The sequence below is a fragment of the Lolium perenne genome, chromosome 4 (genome assembly GCF_019359855.2).
Source record: "Lolium perenne isolate Kyuss_39 chromosome 4, Kyuss_2.0, whole genome shotgun sequence".
In the NCBI taxonomy this organism is placed as follows: Eukaryota; Viridiplantae; Streptophyta; class Magnoliopsida; order Poales; family Poaceae; genus Lolium; species Lolium perenne.
Window position 1 is genome coordinate 405,900,467 of NC_067247.2, and position 17,070 is coordinate 405,917,536.

At 44.6% G+C, this 17,070-nt stretch overlaps 1 long non-coding RNA gene across 1 annotated transcript; it reads right to left on the reverse strand.

Annotated features, from left to right (window-relative positions):
- Window positions 1–12,896: 12,896 nt before the first annotated feature.
- LOC127332322 (uncharacterized) lies at window positions 12,897–15,918 on the reverse strand. Its single transcript, XR_007870376.1, has 2 exons — window positions 15,532–15,918; window positions 12,897–13,182 (listed from the first exon to the last, which is right to left on the reverse strand). It is a non-coding gene; the product is annotated as an uncharacterized lncRNA (long non-coding RNA).
- Between the last annotated feature and the right edge of the window lie 1,152 nt (window positions 15,919–17,070).

The following is a 17,070-nucleotide window of genomic DNA, read 5'->3' on the forward strand; positions in this document are numbered from 1 at the left end:
GCTGACTCTCGGGCTGACTGTCGGGCTGGCTATCGGGCTCAAAAGGACCACCAGCCGGTGGAGGACTCGGGGCAGCCGTCGCATCCTGAGCAGTGACCATGCCATAGCTTGCCTCCGAACCTGAGGCGGCGGTGTTCAGCCGAATTAGGGCTTTCGGCCATAGAAGGATGTGATTCTTGAGGTCCCCGAGAGTGAGCGGGGTTTCTGTTTCCGGAGGTTGATAAGGAGGATGGAGGTCTTGGCATCCCGGTAACGACCGGTTCACGCGAACCCGGCTCATGCTATCATCCATCCTGGCGCAGTGGAACGTCCGATTTTTTGGCAGGAGGACACTGCCGCTCACTACATCCTTCAACTTGTTATCCACATTCAGTAGGAAGGTGCAAGGAGTCACGCTCTCCTGTGAAAACATGTGTAGGTCAGAGAGGGGCGATGACAAAGTATCTAATTTGTAGAGGCTTGAGAGGCTAAATTAATTACCGTGAGGGCGTCGAGCTCGGCTCGCGTCGAAGGACCGAGGCCAGGCGTGCACGTGACTGAGGGGCTACTGGCGCCCCCATGGCCGCCGAATCCTCTCTAGCGCATACCAAGTTGGGTGTGCATTGAGCGTGTATAGTTGGAGGCCGGTTGTCGGAGTTGCTGGCGCCTAGGCTGATCACCGGCACCGGTCCCTTTTGGCCGCCGGCGAAGAAATTCTTCATCGACAGCACAAGATCAGGGATGATTTCATTGACCCTGGTGGCCACCGCATCATCAACCTTGCTAGCAACCGCGGCACTGACGCGTTGCTCCATGGTTGTTTCCAAGTCGGCCACCTTTTTCAGAAGAGCCTCGTGCTCCCGGTCCTTCTGCGCCTGCCGCGACTCCTTAGTGCTTGCGGGCATGTCCAAGCCATAGTCGACAAGCTTGCGACCTCCTCCGGCACCGGGGACACGGTGGGGCTTGTCCAACGTCGGCCGTTCCTTCACGGTGTTCAGACCCCTAATAAAAGGCGTGTCCCACGGGACTTTGCCCGTCGACGTCTGGGTCGAGGAGCCAGCTGATTCGGCGGCTGCTTGTTCCTTCAACTGCCATAAGTAACATGAACAATTTTAGAATGTAATGGAATTGGTGAGCAGTATCAAATTAATAGGCTGGTAAATTGCTTACCACTGCATTCTCAAGTGCCTTCACCTTCGCGTCGGCGACCAACTCAACTCCCACCACCACATCAGGTTTCGTGACACGTTTCCCACCCATTTCTCTATGGTATCGGGACCTGAGATATGCCCTGAAGAGTGGGTCTTTGTACTTGGCAAAAGGGGGCTCGAGGCCAGCATTTATGTAGGCCTGGTCCTTCTTGTCCCATACCGGCTGCTTGCCTTCGAAGCCACGGCAACCGAGATGGTGGTGACCGATGTTCTTATCTGCCAGCTCCTTCCCCCAGGCCGATTGTTGTTTGGTGTACTCGAGCTCCTCGTTTTCCAAGAATTTATTATACTGATCCAGCGTCATCCGCGGGAAGTGGCGCTGGATCTCTGTCCAAGTCTCATTGTCACCAAGCATCCCCCTCAGCATGGTTTTATAACCGCTGAGGTTCTTGGTGAACTTAGAGAGGGCTCGTCTATTCACGATGATATCCTTGGGATCCTCGTTCCAGTATTCCACAGGGAACTCATACCGTGCGTGCAGCCACGCAAGGAGTTGGGCCTGCAGATGCTGCTTCTTCTTGGTTCGGAGTTTCGTCTCGTTGACGTCGACGACGTCCCGAAGGATTGCTCCCAGTTGGAGGCCGTACCCCTTCGCCACATGCTTGGGCTCAGTAGGAAGACCGGTCTTGGCGTCCACCGCGGTGATTATGTCGCGAGTGGTGCCGACCCTGTTTGGGCGCCGCTGCTTCCGTTTCCTCTTGGCCTCGGTAGTAGTATCCGAGCTACCCCCGGCAATGCCACTGTCGGTGGTCTCGTCGGCAGCGGCCCTCTCATCCTCACCATCGTTGTCCATCTCATCATCCCCCTCCTCCGAGGACCCATCATTGCTTCCTGGAAGTTCCTCCAGCTGATCATAGATGATTCTCTACCAAATTACTTAATGCTAATGGTATCAATACTAAAAGCCCAAGCCCACTAAGTTAAAAAAAATTGGTATTGATTAGGACTCAGGAGTGGCAAATGCATGTCTCCTTTCATGATGATCCTGAAGCAATTACAGATCAAATGTGATCATAGATGGACACAATCACTAAAATTAACTCAGTAGAGCTCTCTGTTCCACATAGGTTGATTAACAGTAAAAGTAAACGGAACAGGGAGCTAGCCCTCTGTATGGGTACATGCTTGAATCAGAGGATATGACCAATGCAAGTGAGACTAGGCAAACATCACTCCATATGTTTGCAACAGAGATATCCATATATCGAAGCGAAGACTAGCCACATGTATATCAGATCAAACTGCATCCATTTCAATCAAGTATCACCAACAGCATTCCATGACAGGAGTACCAATGTACCATACCGGCCATAAGAAGAAGAAACAGTAGTACTAATTGTCTAATGGAATACTGCAAGAGCAACTGAATGTATAGCATGAATCGGTACACGGATTCAACCCAAGCATTGAAACCAAAGTTGTCGGCAAGTTCAGATCGTGCCAACGAGTAGTGCTAGGCGAGAAAGGGGATGGTTTACCTTCTCCCGGCTGTCGTCGGAGGCGGGAAAGGGGAAGATCTCCGGCAAGGGCTTCGGTCGGGCTCCGTGGCGGTGTCCGCGTCGAGGAAGGGCAGCGTCAGTGTGGATCTTCGGTCTGCAGGCGCGCTAGGCAGGCGTCCGGGCGCGGGAGGGTTGGGCGGACGAGGACGGCGCGAGCACGGGAGGGTTAGGAGGATGAGAGTGGCGCGGTGCGGGTGGCCAGCGAGGGCGGCGCCGGCGGGAGGGTTGGGAGAGACTAGGTGACGGCTCGCGAGGCGGGGAGCCGCAGCAGCAACAGAATGCGACGGCGACAACGACGGAGGAGGCGGCGGTGGGGGATTTGGGGGAGGCAGCGGCAGCAAATCGACGGGGGGATTTGGGGACGACGGGGACGGGGGGATTTTTTGGCTAAGTCCTAGTCGACTTACCCCCGGCGAATTCGTGAAAACGCCGGCGGTAAGGTTTCTGTCACTTACAGGTGGGCCCAAGTGCAGCTATCACTGGCGAAAGCGTCTAATTCGCCGGGGGTAACTAATTTTTTTTTCACAGGGCGCACGATACACTTTGTTCTGTAAACCATATTGTTATTCAAAAACGAATCAGTAACAGAGTGGTTCCACTCACTTGGGCATAGCTGTAGCATCAGGAGTTCGAATCCCACAGGGCGCAAAAAAGCCACCCATTTTTTATCCCTTTCCTAGACCTCTTTTGTTGTTTCTAGTCATTTTTAGGATATACTTGAAGGATAATTAAATTGCAAGACATAAATTTAGGATTTTAATTCTTGAATGACTTCAAAGTCCTTTCGGCGAGATCCGATAAAAAACGAAGACATAAATTTAGGATACACTTGAGAAGGACAAATGGTTGTTCGAGAGATAATTATTATAAATACACAAATGACTTCAAAGTCCCTTCCGCTTGGTCCTTGTGACCCCACCGGTATCGTCGCGACTCCTTGTGTACGGAGTAACACTTGACCTAGGTAGCGTCGTCCTTCTTCTTCTTCTTCTTAGTGTGTAGGTTCTATCGTCTTCATCAGGTTCTTCCATCATTGGGTCTCCGACGAGGCCGTCGAAGTCTTTCTCATCGGCAACTCCATCCATTCCGACAAGGGCCCTTTTTACTCTCCTTACGACAACACGGCTGGGCCTTGACGGGTCAGTTATGAAGAAGCATTGCTCGACGTGCTTAGCCAATACCCAAGGCTCATTTTGCGCGGTGGGGTTCTTGGTCTTGGATTTGGGGGGCAGTCGCATGGTGGTGACATAAGCATCTTCTTTTGTGACGTCCGTAGCCCATCTGACACGAAACATCGGTAGCTTCTCCCCGACGTAGTCGAGCTCCCAGATTTCCTCGATCCTTCCGTAGTACCTTTTCTTCTCTTCACCCGTGTACGATTCCATCGTCACACCCGAGTTCTGATAGTCGCTTCTTTTGTCTCTCTCCTCTGTGGAGAATGTGTAACCGTTGATGTCGTATTTCGTGATATGCATGACATCAAGGCTATGAGGCGTACCGAGGATCTTCCAGTACGGCAAGTCCCAAAACACGGACCTCCTTTTCCATACCCCCAAGAGCGGCCCGGGTTCCTTTTTCTTTCTCTTGTCTCCTTTCTTCCGCTTATGGATCTTTGGGCAGTCTTTCCAGTTTTTCAACAGAGTATCTATCTCTTCACCGCTTCGCCTAGGTGGAGGTCCCTCGACCTCATCCTTCCCATTGAACAGGTCTCCACGCTTCCTCCACGGGTCATTCTTCGGAAGCCACATTCGATGCCTCATGTAGACAGTTTTTGAAGACCCGGGATCCTTACCCAGCTGTAAAACCGGCGTCTTTTCCATGCACCTCACACATGCCTAGTGTCCGTGGCACACCTGGCACGCGATATATCCGTATCCAAGATAGTCCTGCACCGTCGTCAATAGTGCGGCTTTCATACGGAAAGTTTCTTGTCCGTAGGCGTCCCAAGTTTCTATCCCTTCCTCCCACAGAGTGACTAGCTCCTCCTTCAATAGCTCCAGATACAGGTTGATATCGCTCCCTGGCTGCGTCGGCCCTTGGATTAGCATACTCATGTGTATGTACTTCTTCTTCAGGCATAGCCATGGAGGGAGATTGTACATCCATACAAACACGGGCCAGGTGCTGTGCTTGCTGCTTTGGTTCCCAAACGGATTGAGTCTGTCGGTGCTCGCACCCGACCTGATGTTCCTTGGTTCTTTCCCGAATTCTTCGTAATACTCATCGTCTAACATTTTCCACTGGCTTGCATCCGAAGGGTGTGTTAGCACTGGGTTTTCAACCCGTTCTACATCACGCATCACCGCCTCCTTTCTTTCCGCGTGCCAGCGCATGAGCTTTGCTTCCTTGGGGTCCACGAAGTACCGCTGCAGACGGGGCGTGAGCGGGAAGTACCACACAACTTTTCGAGGAGATTTTTTTGTCCCTCTCTTGTATCGAGATTCGCCACACTGTGGGCATGTATCGAGATTGGCATGCTCGTTCCGATATATTACGCAGTCACTGATGCATGCGTGGTATTTCAGGTGCGGTAAATCGAGAGGGCACACGATTTTCTTGGCCTCCTGTAGGCTACCGGCACATGTGTTATCTTTAGGAAAGTGGATCTTCAAGTATCCGAAGAGTTCGTCCACGCTCGTGTCCGTCCATTTGTGCTTTGCCTTCATCTCCATAATATCGAGAGCGTATCTCAGACGGCTCTCCTCCGTCCCACGAGCTGCATTGTACAACGGAGTTCTCGAGTCTACCTCGAGTTGATCCAGCTTAGCCTTCCGTCTACCAGCGATTTTGGGGTCGGTCGATGTGTTGCTGAGAAGAAGTTCTTGAACATGACGGTCCTGCACGGCCGCGGTTAGCGGGGTATTTCTACGCATGTCCTCGTCGGCTGCATGTTCTTCCCGGCCTTCTTGATCACCATCAACATGTGCGCCATCCTCTTCAACCTCATCTCCATTGCCGTATGGGGCATCCTCTTCCTCACCTTCGTTATCATCATCTCCACCACCATCATCATCACCTTCGATATCATCATCTCCATCATCACTCATCCACTGAGTATGCCCCTCCATGAAACTATACCTGAGCAGGTGCTCATTCACTATGCCTGAAAAGGGGTCGAACAACGACCCTAGCTTGCATCTTCGACAAGGACACATTATATCCTTTCGCTTTTTTTGATACATGTCGACCGTCGCGCGTTCCACGTATCTATCAACGACGCTTTCCCTCATCTTGATGACCATCGTCGCCTACAAGACAAGATAATTGATTACAACTGCCGCCTCGGTTTTCACGAAAAAAATCGGCATGACCTTTGCTAAATATTGTCATGCTGGAGTTCCAAAAATTCGCCGGAACGGAAGTTAATCAACATTCTGGCAAAACATTGGGAACTCAATGTTCCTGCACACGTCAACAAATGCAAAACAATGCATTTACATATATGGAACCACGCTTTTTGCGATTCTACTAGTGACATAACCGCAACTTTTCACCAACTCATGAACATTCCACTCATTAGTTATATACCTATTAGTTGACGCGACGTCCAAAAGCACCGGAGAGACGCCACATGTCGACTTTATGCTCGAGAGATCTAGAGATCTAGAAATAGAGAGATCTAGCTAGATCTAGTGGAAAAGGTGGTGGTAGGAGATAGATCTAGATCTAGATCATGCAAATCATGCTAGAGGGGCTAGGTAGTGCATGATTTGCTCAAATACATCATATTTTGTTGGTTGAAATAGCTAAAATGGGTGGGGGAATGAGATAACAAGTTCTTGGGTTGATTTGCCATCACATATGAGTGTGTGAGGGTGGTGGTAGGTGGCTGGTCGTGCTAAATGGCCAAGCCCAGGTTACCGCCGGTGCCTACAAGGAAGAATGCCAGCGGTAGGGCCCGTTACCCCCGGCGCTTCTGTGGCTAAACCGCTGGCGGTAAGTGTAGGATGGGTGGCCGCTGGGTGGCCCACCCTGCCACTCATTACCCCCGGCATCTTCTATTCGTGTTCGCCGGCGGTAGAGCCTTCTACCTCCGGCGCTTTGGGCCTAAACCTCCGGCGGTAAGTCCAGGCCCAACGGGGACCCCGCAGCCCATTATATCGCCGGCACCTTCGTGCCCTACTCGCCGGCGGTAACGCATGCACCCCCGGCGACCTCCATTCAAACTCGCCGGCGGTAGGGTTAGGCACCCCTGGAAGGCATTACCGCCGGCATCTTCTATCCATACTTGCCGGCGGTAAGGAGTGCTACTATAAGGCTTTCCCTAGTAGTGAGAACTACTCCCTCCTCATCATGGGAGACAGCAACGGCGATGAAGATGGCGGTGGTGTCGATGGAGATGACTCCGGGGGCAATTCCCCGTCCCGGCGGCGTGCCGGAATAGAGACTTCTGTCCCCCGAATTGGAGTTTCGCGATGGCGGCGGCGTCCCTGTAGTCTTTCTGGAGTTTTGTCAATTGGTGTCGCGTTTTTAGTACACGAGGGGTTTTATAGGCGAAGAGGCGGAGTCGGAGGGGCAACAGGGCTCCCTCACCACATGGCGGCGCGGCCAGGGTGGGACCCGCGCCCCCCTATGGTGTGGGTCCCCCTTGGCCCCCCTCCGGCTCTCTTTCGGTGTTCTGGAACATTCCGGGGAAAATAAGGCCTTGGGCTTTTGTTTCATCGAATTCCGAGAATATTGCCCGAACAGCCTTTCTAGAACCAAAAACAACAGAAAACAGGAACTGGCACTGTGGCATCTTGTTAATAGGTTAGTTCCGGAAAATGCATGAAAACATTATAAAGTGTGAGCAAAACATGTAGGTATTGTCATAAAACTAGTATGGAACATCAGAAATTATAGATACGTTGGAGACGTATCACCCTCCCACACTTCTTGAACTCGACATTTCCAATATACCCTGCCTGTGTGACTATGTCCGCGTATATAGCCGTTGCTTCATTCCAAATTCTTTTATTTCCTGAGCAGTATTGTATAACTTCACTTGAATCTGATTCTACTTCAACAGCGCTGGACCCCCTAGTATTAGCAAGAAAAATCCCATTACGCATAGCTAGCGCCTCTGCCATAGCTGCAGATGTAACATGCGGTATAAAAATTGAGTTTGCCGCAAGAAAACCTCCGTGTGAATCCCGTATGATTGCTCCTGAAGCCCCAACTTGGTCTTCCAATGAGAAGGCTGCAAACACATTTTACTTTACAAAATTTGCACTTGGTTTCATCCATACCTTTTTCATCATAGAAATTGGACGACTAGACCTTTCTGAATTTGAAGCTATAGGTCGGATGGAAATAACACATTTATGGATGGGGGTATCTGTTCTCCGTGAGAAATGTTTCTTCGCAACCACCAGATGTACCATGCAGAAATTGCAATCATCTCCTGTGCATGTGATATTTTGATACAACTGAAAGAAAGACAAGCCCAGTGGTTTCTAGAAATATAATTCAATACTGAAAGATATATTTTGATATGAAGAATTCAGACATGGAGTTAGATGTTTCACCGAAGAACGGCAATCGGCTACTGCTTTGGCTAAAGTTGTCTCATAAGTCATAAATATATATTATGATAGTGAATTTTGTACACCCACGCATGGGTGTGGGGTGTTTTCTTCACCGTCCATTGTTCTTTATGATTTGAATAAAAAGATGTGAGAGAAATGAATCTTTCAATCTACCATGGTGGGTACGAATCTCAAGAAATAAATGGACGGTGATGGAAACATCCACACGTATGCATGAGTGTACAAAAGTATTTCCGTTTATATTATATACATTCTCTGTGGCTCTAAATTTCAACCTTTGATATGACAAAGAAATTTCTTTCAGATATGGTGTTGTTCATTTAGTAGAATCCATGGTTTTGAACCAATGTTCTTTTTTTGTGCGAATAGTATGTTGCACAAACACTTACTTAAAAAGTATGGCTTACATTTTAGAGACGTGTGTTGCACCATGCATGCTTACTAGTATGGAAGTACAAGACTAGAATTAATTCTTGTCTTTCTTGGAAATGTTTGTGTTTTCTATAGTACAACCTTAGTGGTGTACTCTTGCACCCTTGACACTAAGTAGATTTGGTTATTTCTGAACCTGATTATTTTTCATCCTTACTTAGCACTGAAATACCCAAAACACTTTCTACTTATCAAGCGCTTCAGCATTTATAGTTATTCATCGCCAACCCTACATAAAAATTCCTTCAGGTCCTAATGGGTTTGATCCACACTACCTACCGAAGAGTGCTAATAATTGACACTTTACGGATGTTTGTATCAAGAACCAAATGTCGCAATAGTCGCCCATGATCCTACCTTCACTAATACATAATGGCCTACATTCGTATGTCATTTTTGGCTACCTATCGTGGGACCTGGTCCTCCAATGGTATCTCACCGGTGGTAAGTCTTACTATTCGAGTGTGTACTCGACACACGACTAGTATGGCAGGTACTTGTCGCGTGCGGGCTTGGCACACTGCCAATAAAGTATTAGTCGTGTGTGTCGGTCAGGTAGTATGTTTTTTTGCAATTTAAGCAAAGATGGGACCGATGCCCAGTTGTCCATGCCATTTTACACAAAACACCCTAAAAAATAAAAGAAAGCAATCGAGTCCATGTCGGCTCCTTGTGGTGTTGACGAGAGGAGATGATCAGTAGGGGGTAGTCGGAGCAGGTGTCGGCGGTGGCGGAACAAATCATCGGAGCAGGTTGGCAGTGCAGGCGGAGCATGGCGCTAGATGTGGGTGGAGGAGCAAGGTGTTTGATGTAGGCGAAGGACCAGGGTGTCGGAGGTGCTCACCGTCATTGGAGAAGTGGAAGTCGCCATCGATGGAGAGGAGGTGGTCGCCGGAGGCGGTGCTCATCTTTGGGGAGAAAGTGGAGAAGTGAAAGAGGAGGAGAGGAGAAGGTAGAAGAGGAGGAGTGGAGAAGGTAGTGAAGTGGAAGAGAAGGAGAGAAGAAGGTGGAGAAGTGGAAGAGTAGAAGGGGAGATGGTGGAGAACTGAAAGAGTAGGAAGGGAGAAGTTGGAGAAGAGAAAGAGAGGAAGAGGATAAGGTGGAGAACGGGTAGATGAGGATGGAAAAGTTTGAAAGTAAAGAGAGTGAATATTTTTTTTGGAATTTTTCAGGATTGAAATTTTTTTGCGCCGAAATCTTAAACTTGAGAAAACTCTGTTTTTCTTTTCGATGTTTGGGAATCTAAAATTCGCTAGGCGGTCGAAGGCGGTTGAAATCGGATGTAGAATTGTGCACAGATACATTTTTATATAAAAAACTTTTTCATCGGAGATCATATGCAACTAAAAAGTTGTTTTGGTGACACATAACGCTATTTTGCATAATACATCAAAATTCATGTTTGTTAATTTTTGTTTAAGCTCGATGACATAACACATGACCATCTCAAAGGATTTGATTTTTTAATTTCCTATCATTTTTATTTATTTTCTCAAAACTGAAAAGGCGATATCGATTCGTGGAGAGGGGGTGCAAATCCTGGGAACTAGTAGCAGAGTGCCCAAAATAGGGCACGCTTCTACTAAGCTGATGAGTAGAAGGGTGCCTAAAATTAGGCACGTGCTAGTATTTTGGCTGATTCGCGCCCGTTAGCGCAATATATTGGAAAGTGGACAGGCAAAGTAACACGCAGTCGTGTGCCCCCATTGGCATGCGCTACGGGTATTTTCTGGATCAGAGTACAACCGGATCCCACCTACTAATCGCGTGCGCTACTCTCCGCTCCGCTGCCATTACGCGCATACCAATCGCGTGCGCATTTTCAGCTCGCAACTATTAATACTGGTCTCGTGCTTTTAGACTGGTGGCCAATGAGCGTTTCATATTGCGGTTTTCCCTACTAGTGCTTGCATTGCTTTATTTTCCTGCTAGATCAATGATAATCATTACAATATTGAAGACTTACCATACATACTTAGGATATCTAAACTTTTGGGTTCGAAACACACTTCTAAAACAAGCATATGTTGGACCTTTTGCATGCGAATATTTACATATATTGATATGTTGGACCAACATATACCTGAAACAAGCATATGTTGGACCTTCTACAGCTACCGAAGTGTTCTACTTTTTTCCACGTGGTCGTTTAAATACAGCTACTCTGAATGGATGGAATAGTACGTTTAAATACATAACTCCCAATTAGTAACATATTCCCGTAAGTTTTCTAGGAGTATTATACATTTTCTAATTTTCTAACTGGGATGGTGCATCTCCCATCTATATCTATCTATATCTATACCTAATACCTAATAATAAAGAAAATAAGGTTTCTTGCGGTCCAACACTTTTTTGAACAGATTTATCCTCCCACCAAATAACTTATTACGTACAAGTGCCATTGAACCGGTTTATCTCATACGACCCAAAGAGTTTTTCTGTTTAGCAGACATGCACAGCCGTGAGCTGTCTACTGCACGCTGAACATGTTCGGTACGAACTCAACTCCACAAAAATCCACATATATGGCCCGTGTCCACGCCGATTTCAACAAATGAACTAAACGAACTCGCCGAAGTTCGCTCACCTCTGAATCTCGATAGTTAGCTTTCCGTCGACAGCGATGGATCAACGGATCGTTCTCCACGAATCCTTGCAGCACATAAACAGCAGGACACAATAGAGCAGTTTGAGTCGCTGCTCGCCAGAATTGCCGCCTCGTCGGAGTGGTTACTTACCGAAATCTCAGTCACGGCAAGGTCGCTGCCTCGACGCTGCTTGCGGCTCACTCGCACATGACTTTTCTGGGCCTCGCTCAGCCAGACGGTCGCCACTGTCGTCAGATCGAGTTGGAGATCGTCATTAAACGACGCGCGGCCACGGGCGACTCGGCAAGTGTTTATATCCTTTGGAAGATAGATTGTTCGGGATTGATCGATAGGTTCCCCGCTCCGCCTCGTAGCCCAGCGTTCGTCTTCCAAGATTCCAAGCCGAGCGGCGCCCCTTCACTCAGCCAAAGAGTCCCACTTTCTTATAGAGCACTCTAGCACTGGGTTCTGTCCACTATAGTCCAAGGATGTTTGATGTAATCCAAGTTGTGCTATTTTGAATGATTGGTATGAACCTACTGTTGTAATCGCTGAATACAATCCATATTTGCTGAGCAAGGTGTCTGCTCTCTAAACTTTATGCACTATTAAACTCTTTTCCTGTGTTATAAGTGAGAGCCGTGGTGCATGATTACTGGAGTATTTTGCAGCTGGTTTGTAAATATGATATGATGTGGAGGAAAGCAGAATCGACATCTTCCAAAGATATGGTCCTGCAAAAATATCTGGAACATAATAGAATCAATATATTTATTGTGTTGTTTGGAACTGTTATAAGTTCAGAGAAGGTATGTTCTTTTCTTATTTTGCCATGGGACACACTTCAATAAATATCCAAGTTGTACTTGTGTTAACCATAAATTCTGGAAGACTAAAATACATACTATTCCAAAAAATATTCAACAAACTATTGGGTTTCAAAATGTTTTTTACTACTAAGCCCAACACTTCCTGGGGTATATTCCCGTTTAGGAGATAATGCGAAATATATAATATTTTTTTCATGAAAGTTAAATTTTTCGTGGACAATGTTGAACGGAGCGGAGTGGTGTGTATGTGTGAGCAAGAGAGAGGAAGGAGGGGATAGAAACAAATTGTTGTTTTCAAAAGATTTTGTACCATTACATTGCGAAGCCCAGCACTAGCTAGGGTATACTCGCGTAATAGAGAGTGTGAAATATATAATAATATTTTTTGTTAAGAATTACAACCTCTATCCATAAAAAAATGTCGCAAGTTTATCTATATTTAACTGTATCTAGGCACTATTTACTGTATAGATTCGTTATCCTATTATGAACGGAGTTAGTATTTTTATGCAGAATGTTGAATGGAGCGGTGTTGTGTGCCAGAGAGATCGTTGACTTCATGTCTAACTTTGTGGTTAGGTAGCAATGTTATTTTGTAAAAGAAATAGTAGTGAAACTATCGATAACTAAAAAATATTTAAATTTGAAACAACCTGAGCAACGCACGGGCATATTTACTAGTACACTAGATTTAGATGTGCGCCTTGGCGCACGACCCCGTGGATCTCATGCCAATATTTATTTTCTATAGCAGTGGTAAAAATAGCTGCCAATATGATAATAAATTTCTAAGATTTTACTATGTGCAATTAACATAAAAATTGCATAAAATTCTGAATCTCATACTCTTAGTTATTGGAAGGAGCATGGTTTTTTAGTCGCTGTATAGACGCTGAATAGTTGCCAGTTATTCTCCAAAAATCACGGCGACTCGCGATTATACAACAACTTTAGTCGACTATACACTGATTCACAACCTCGACGACACACTTTTGAGTCGTGACTCAAAAACCATGGAAATGAGGTAAGCTGGAACATTTTTGGATCTCCAATATCTGATACTCAATTATTTGTCTCGCCGCTGGTCTTGCTAATTCTGGAGTTGCTGGTTGCTGACAAAAGAAGAAAAACAGAGAAGTCAGAGGCGGAAGGGACTGACAGAGTTGTTGGTTGCTTACAAAAGAAGAAAAACAGAGAAGTCAGAGGCGGAAGTGACGGAGCGCAACAAACTTTGGAGTTGCATGAATAATTCCTGAACACTATAAACCAAGAGCACATGGCACCTTTTTAAGTATTCTAAATTGCATTTAACATATTATATTCATAGATACGTGAACTTTCATAACCATAATAGGAAGTCCTATATAGCAGTAAATAGCACAGGGAAGTTCTTCATATGCCTCCAATTGCATTCTAGTCCTGGTAGTCTATCATCTTGCTAACCTTTAGTTGTTTTGAGCTAATCAAATTACCATAGAACTATGCAAGCTACTGACACTTGATTCAATAGATCCAACCTGGGAAAACATAATTTGCTTGAACTAAGTATCAATTGGTTTTACTAAGAAAACAGACCAAAACAAAACATCGTGGTTTAAAACAAAATATGTACCAACAGCTCATATCAAAATGCATAGAGCAAAAAACACAACAGAGATGTGTTGTTAGACAGCTAGACTCGTTTTGTCTTTTCACTGTATTATAACATAATTGAGCACATGGAAAAGAACCAGCGGCTTAGAATGCAAGTTGGTTCTCACCAATTGAATAATACAAATCAAAGACATTAACAACACAGAGTAAATGAGATTAAATATATCACTGAAAAAAAAGAGAAAAGGAATTAGTAAAAGGAATCAGCTGGTCAAGGTAGTTTTCCATTCAACCTCATAAAGGAATTAGTTCATCAATTAGTACAATAGCAGTTGTTAGATAATTAGTTATGACCGGTGTATAGCATAGGAAAATCTTTCAGAACCTTATGAATAAATTTGAAAGAATCAAAAAATGGAAACTTGTATGTATGGGTACAGCCACATCACAAATTTAAAATCATACCACAACCATTGATTGTCCATGAACTCCAATCATGCCATTGATTTAAGCCTAGGAAAGCCTGAATCCAACTCGTTCCATACAACTATTCGATACCATCAGGGGCTATTCATCTTGTTATCATCACAAAAAAATACTTACCCGGGATCACTGCAATACCGCATCCTCACATGTATATTTGGTCAACACAGAAGTACCACTTACCGAGGCCTAAAGTATTTACACATAGTAAAAGAGCTCCCATCTTATTTATTTATATAGAGGATATCATACGCTTCACCAAACACAGAACATGGACGCATGAGAGGATTTCAAATAAAAGGCGCATCCTGTAATGCATCTTCAGTGACTATCTACATCCACGGAAAATTAGAACCGTTTATCAATTCATTTTCTAGATATCATGCTCTGTAGAAAGCCTATTTTAAAAAGTATGTGAGGGTGCAGGTCCTAGCACACTACAATGTTTCATCTGTCACTGTTAAGCCAGATTCAGTCAGATGAATAGCATAAACAAATAAATCAAGAAACAATATACTTCTCTAAGAGGTTGCAAGTTAGACTACAGATAATGGCACTCTAATTTGCTAGGGCTGCTTTGCTTAATACAATCAACTGAAATTCATGTATACCAGCATGTTTTTCCAGTTTGAGTCAGGCCTCCTAATTAAGTCTACTTCACCAATGCATGTAACCATTCGCCTAGAAAACAAAGCAGAAATTAAAACTCTATGGATATTGTAAAAACCAAAATTTTAATTCTGTTGTTGAAAGGAACAGACCACCCCCCCCCCTACTGAATCTTGTACCTCATTCCAACGCAAAATGGATGGTTGAAGCTCTTTAGAAACTTCCAATACGGAACAATGAGAGAGAGTCGAACCATCCAGATTCAAACTGGCAAGAAACTATTCTATGCACACCGAATAAAAAGAGAAGCAATCAGTTTCCTATGGTTCTAATGAACAGTTTTTACTCATCCTTTTGTGGTTACATATTATGATTTGTATTTATAACATGTGTTTCTTTTATTCTCAAATTCAAAACCTACAAATCTATCCAGCAAACTGCAACTTTAGTGGTAATTTGTGAAGGCTGGTACTTAAAAATGGTCCAGCCATAAACATAAGGTGGAATCTTACAAATTTTAAAAATATCACATCAGAAGTCCCCCAAGAGCAGTTTTTAGAAAAGACTACGGTCCAAAACTTTCTTGTAACATGTAAATAGAAAACCAACGCTCTTGAATAAAAATGTATCTTAACAATATTCAGGTATGATAGCCTGGACTATACTCTTCATTATAGTGCTATCTTAATCACCATCCTACTTGCCACCTAGTAGATACCAAATGCACATAGCCAAGAAACTGAATAAGAAAGTGGCACTTAAGTGTAATGAGTTACCTGGTACTACTCTCGTCGGAGTCGGTCTCAAGCTGGAGTGTGGGGCTTGATGAAGGGAGGTGAGTACACAAGTGATGAATGTCTAGCCTATGCCATTATAAATTGATGAACAATGCAGACCCCAAGTCTTGCCTTAAAAAAACTGCACTAACATGAGAAAGAGAAACCATGAGATTATATAGCTGCAAATACTCATGAAATTTGATTGATGCATATAGGAAGAAACGCGAGGCAATTTTCTTAGCTCGACATGGACTAAGTACTCGCCATCTAAAGTTGTAGCTTAGCTGCTTAAGCAAATAAATAATTTGTGCATACACACAAAAATGATATCAGGTCACATAGCCAAAAGTGGAAAATCACATGTGATTTTAAATAAAATAATTAAAGGTTTAGCACTTCAAAATCATATGACCAAGATCTTGCACCATTACGAATAAAGCAATTGGTCATCACATCATCAAGCTATCATGTAGAATTCTTTTTTCCATGTGATTTTGTATAGAGGCATACCTATGAGATAGAAAGGTACACTATCAGCTGTAATAATATTCTAATAGAAAGGCCATGATAGCGCACTTGCAGATCAGAGAACAACCATAAAAAACTGAAAGGAATTCAGAGATTGCAACTCACATTTGGCTAGCCAAATGATCCATCTCGGGATCCAAGGATCGTCCACATCACCATCGATGATTCTTGAAACCTGGGGATCAGAATTAATTATCAAACAAATGAACTTTCTCCACAAACCATGTAGAATCACCTGCAGAGATAGTATATTTGGCCAGCCATAATCTAACCTCATTGGCCCCACTATCGGCATCCTCGTTCTTTGTGTCTTCCATCAAATTCTTCGCCTTTCCACCTCTGGGCCTACCATCCAGGACCCAAGAAGCCAAACCAAGAAATAGAAACTGCAAATAGCTGAAACAAAATCGAGTCAGACTTCCTTCTCTCCATGTGTTTACCACTCTACCTTGTGATACAATCATACAAATTAAATAGCTGATGCATAAAGAGACATGATCTCTGAACATTAAAATATTCAACTTCAAAATCTGATGGGCTACAGAAGGAATATATTGAAATCATTTTAATTAGCATATGAAATATGCTACTGAAAAAGCCTTAAAAAGGTTCAGATTAAGCAGATGTTTATTTGTAGCTATGATATTTAATGATGTGTGTTGTTATAGATACATGCCATCTTGTGTTCCCATGATCTCACCAGAAACCAGTATGAAGAAACAAGAACATCCAGGTGCCTCCCTGACCAGCTGAGGGTGCATCACCACGTCCTCCACCATCTCCATATTAACATCCAATACATACCTGTGAGAACGGACAATGAACTGACATGAGCAGAATATCTGATATTTACAGGTTAGCAGATTGTTCAGTATCTTGATTCCATGACATGAGAACTATTTTATCTATTAATTCCATACATTTTCGCCCTCCATTAATCTCTAAGACCCATCATTAAGCACCCAGACTCAATAAAAAATGAATTAGATAAAACAAACAACATGATGA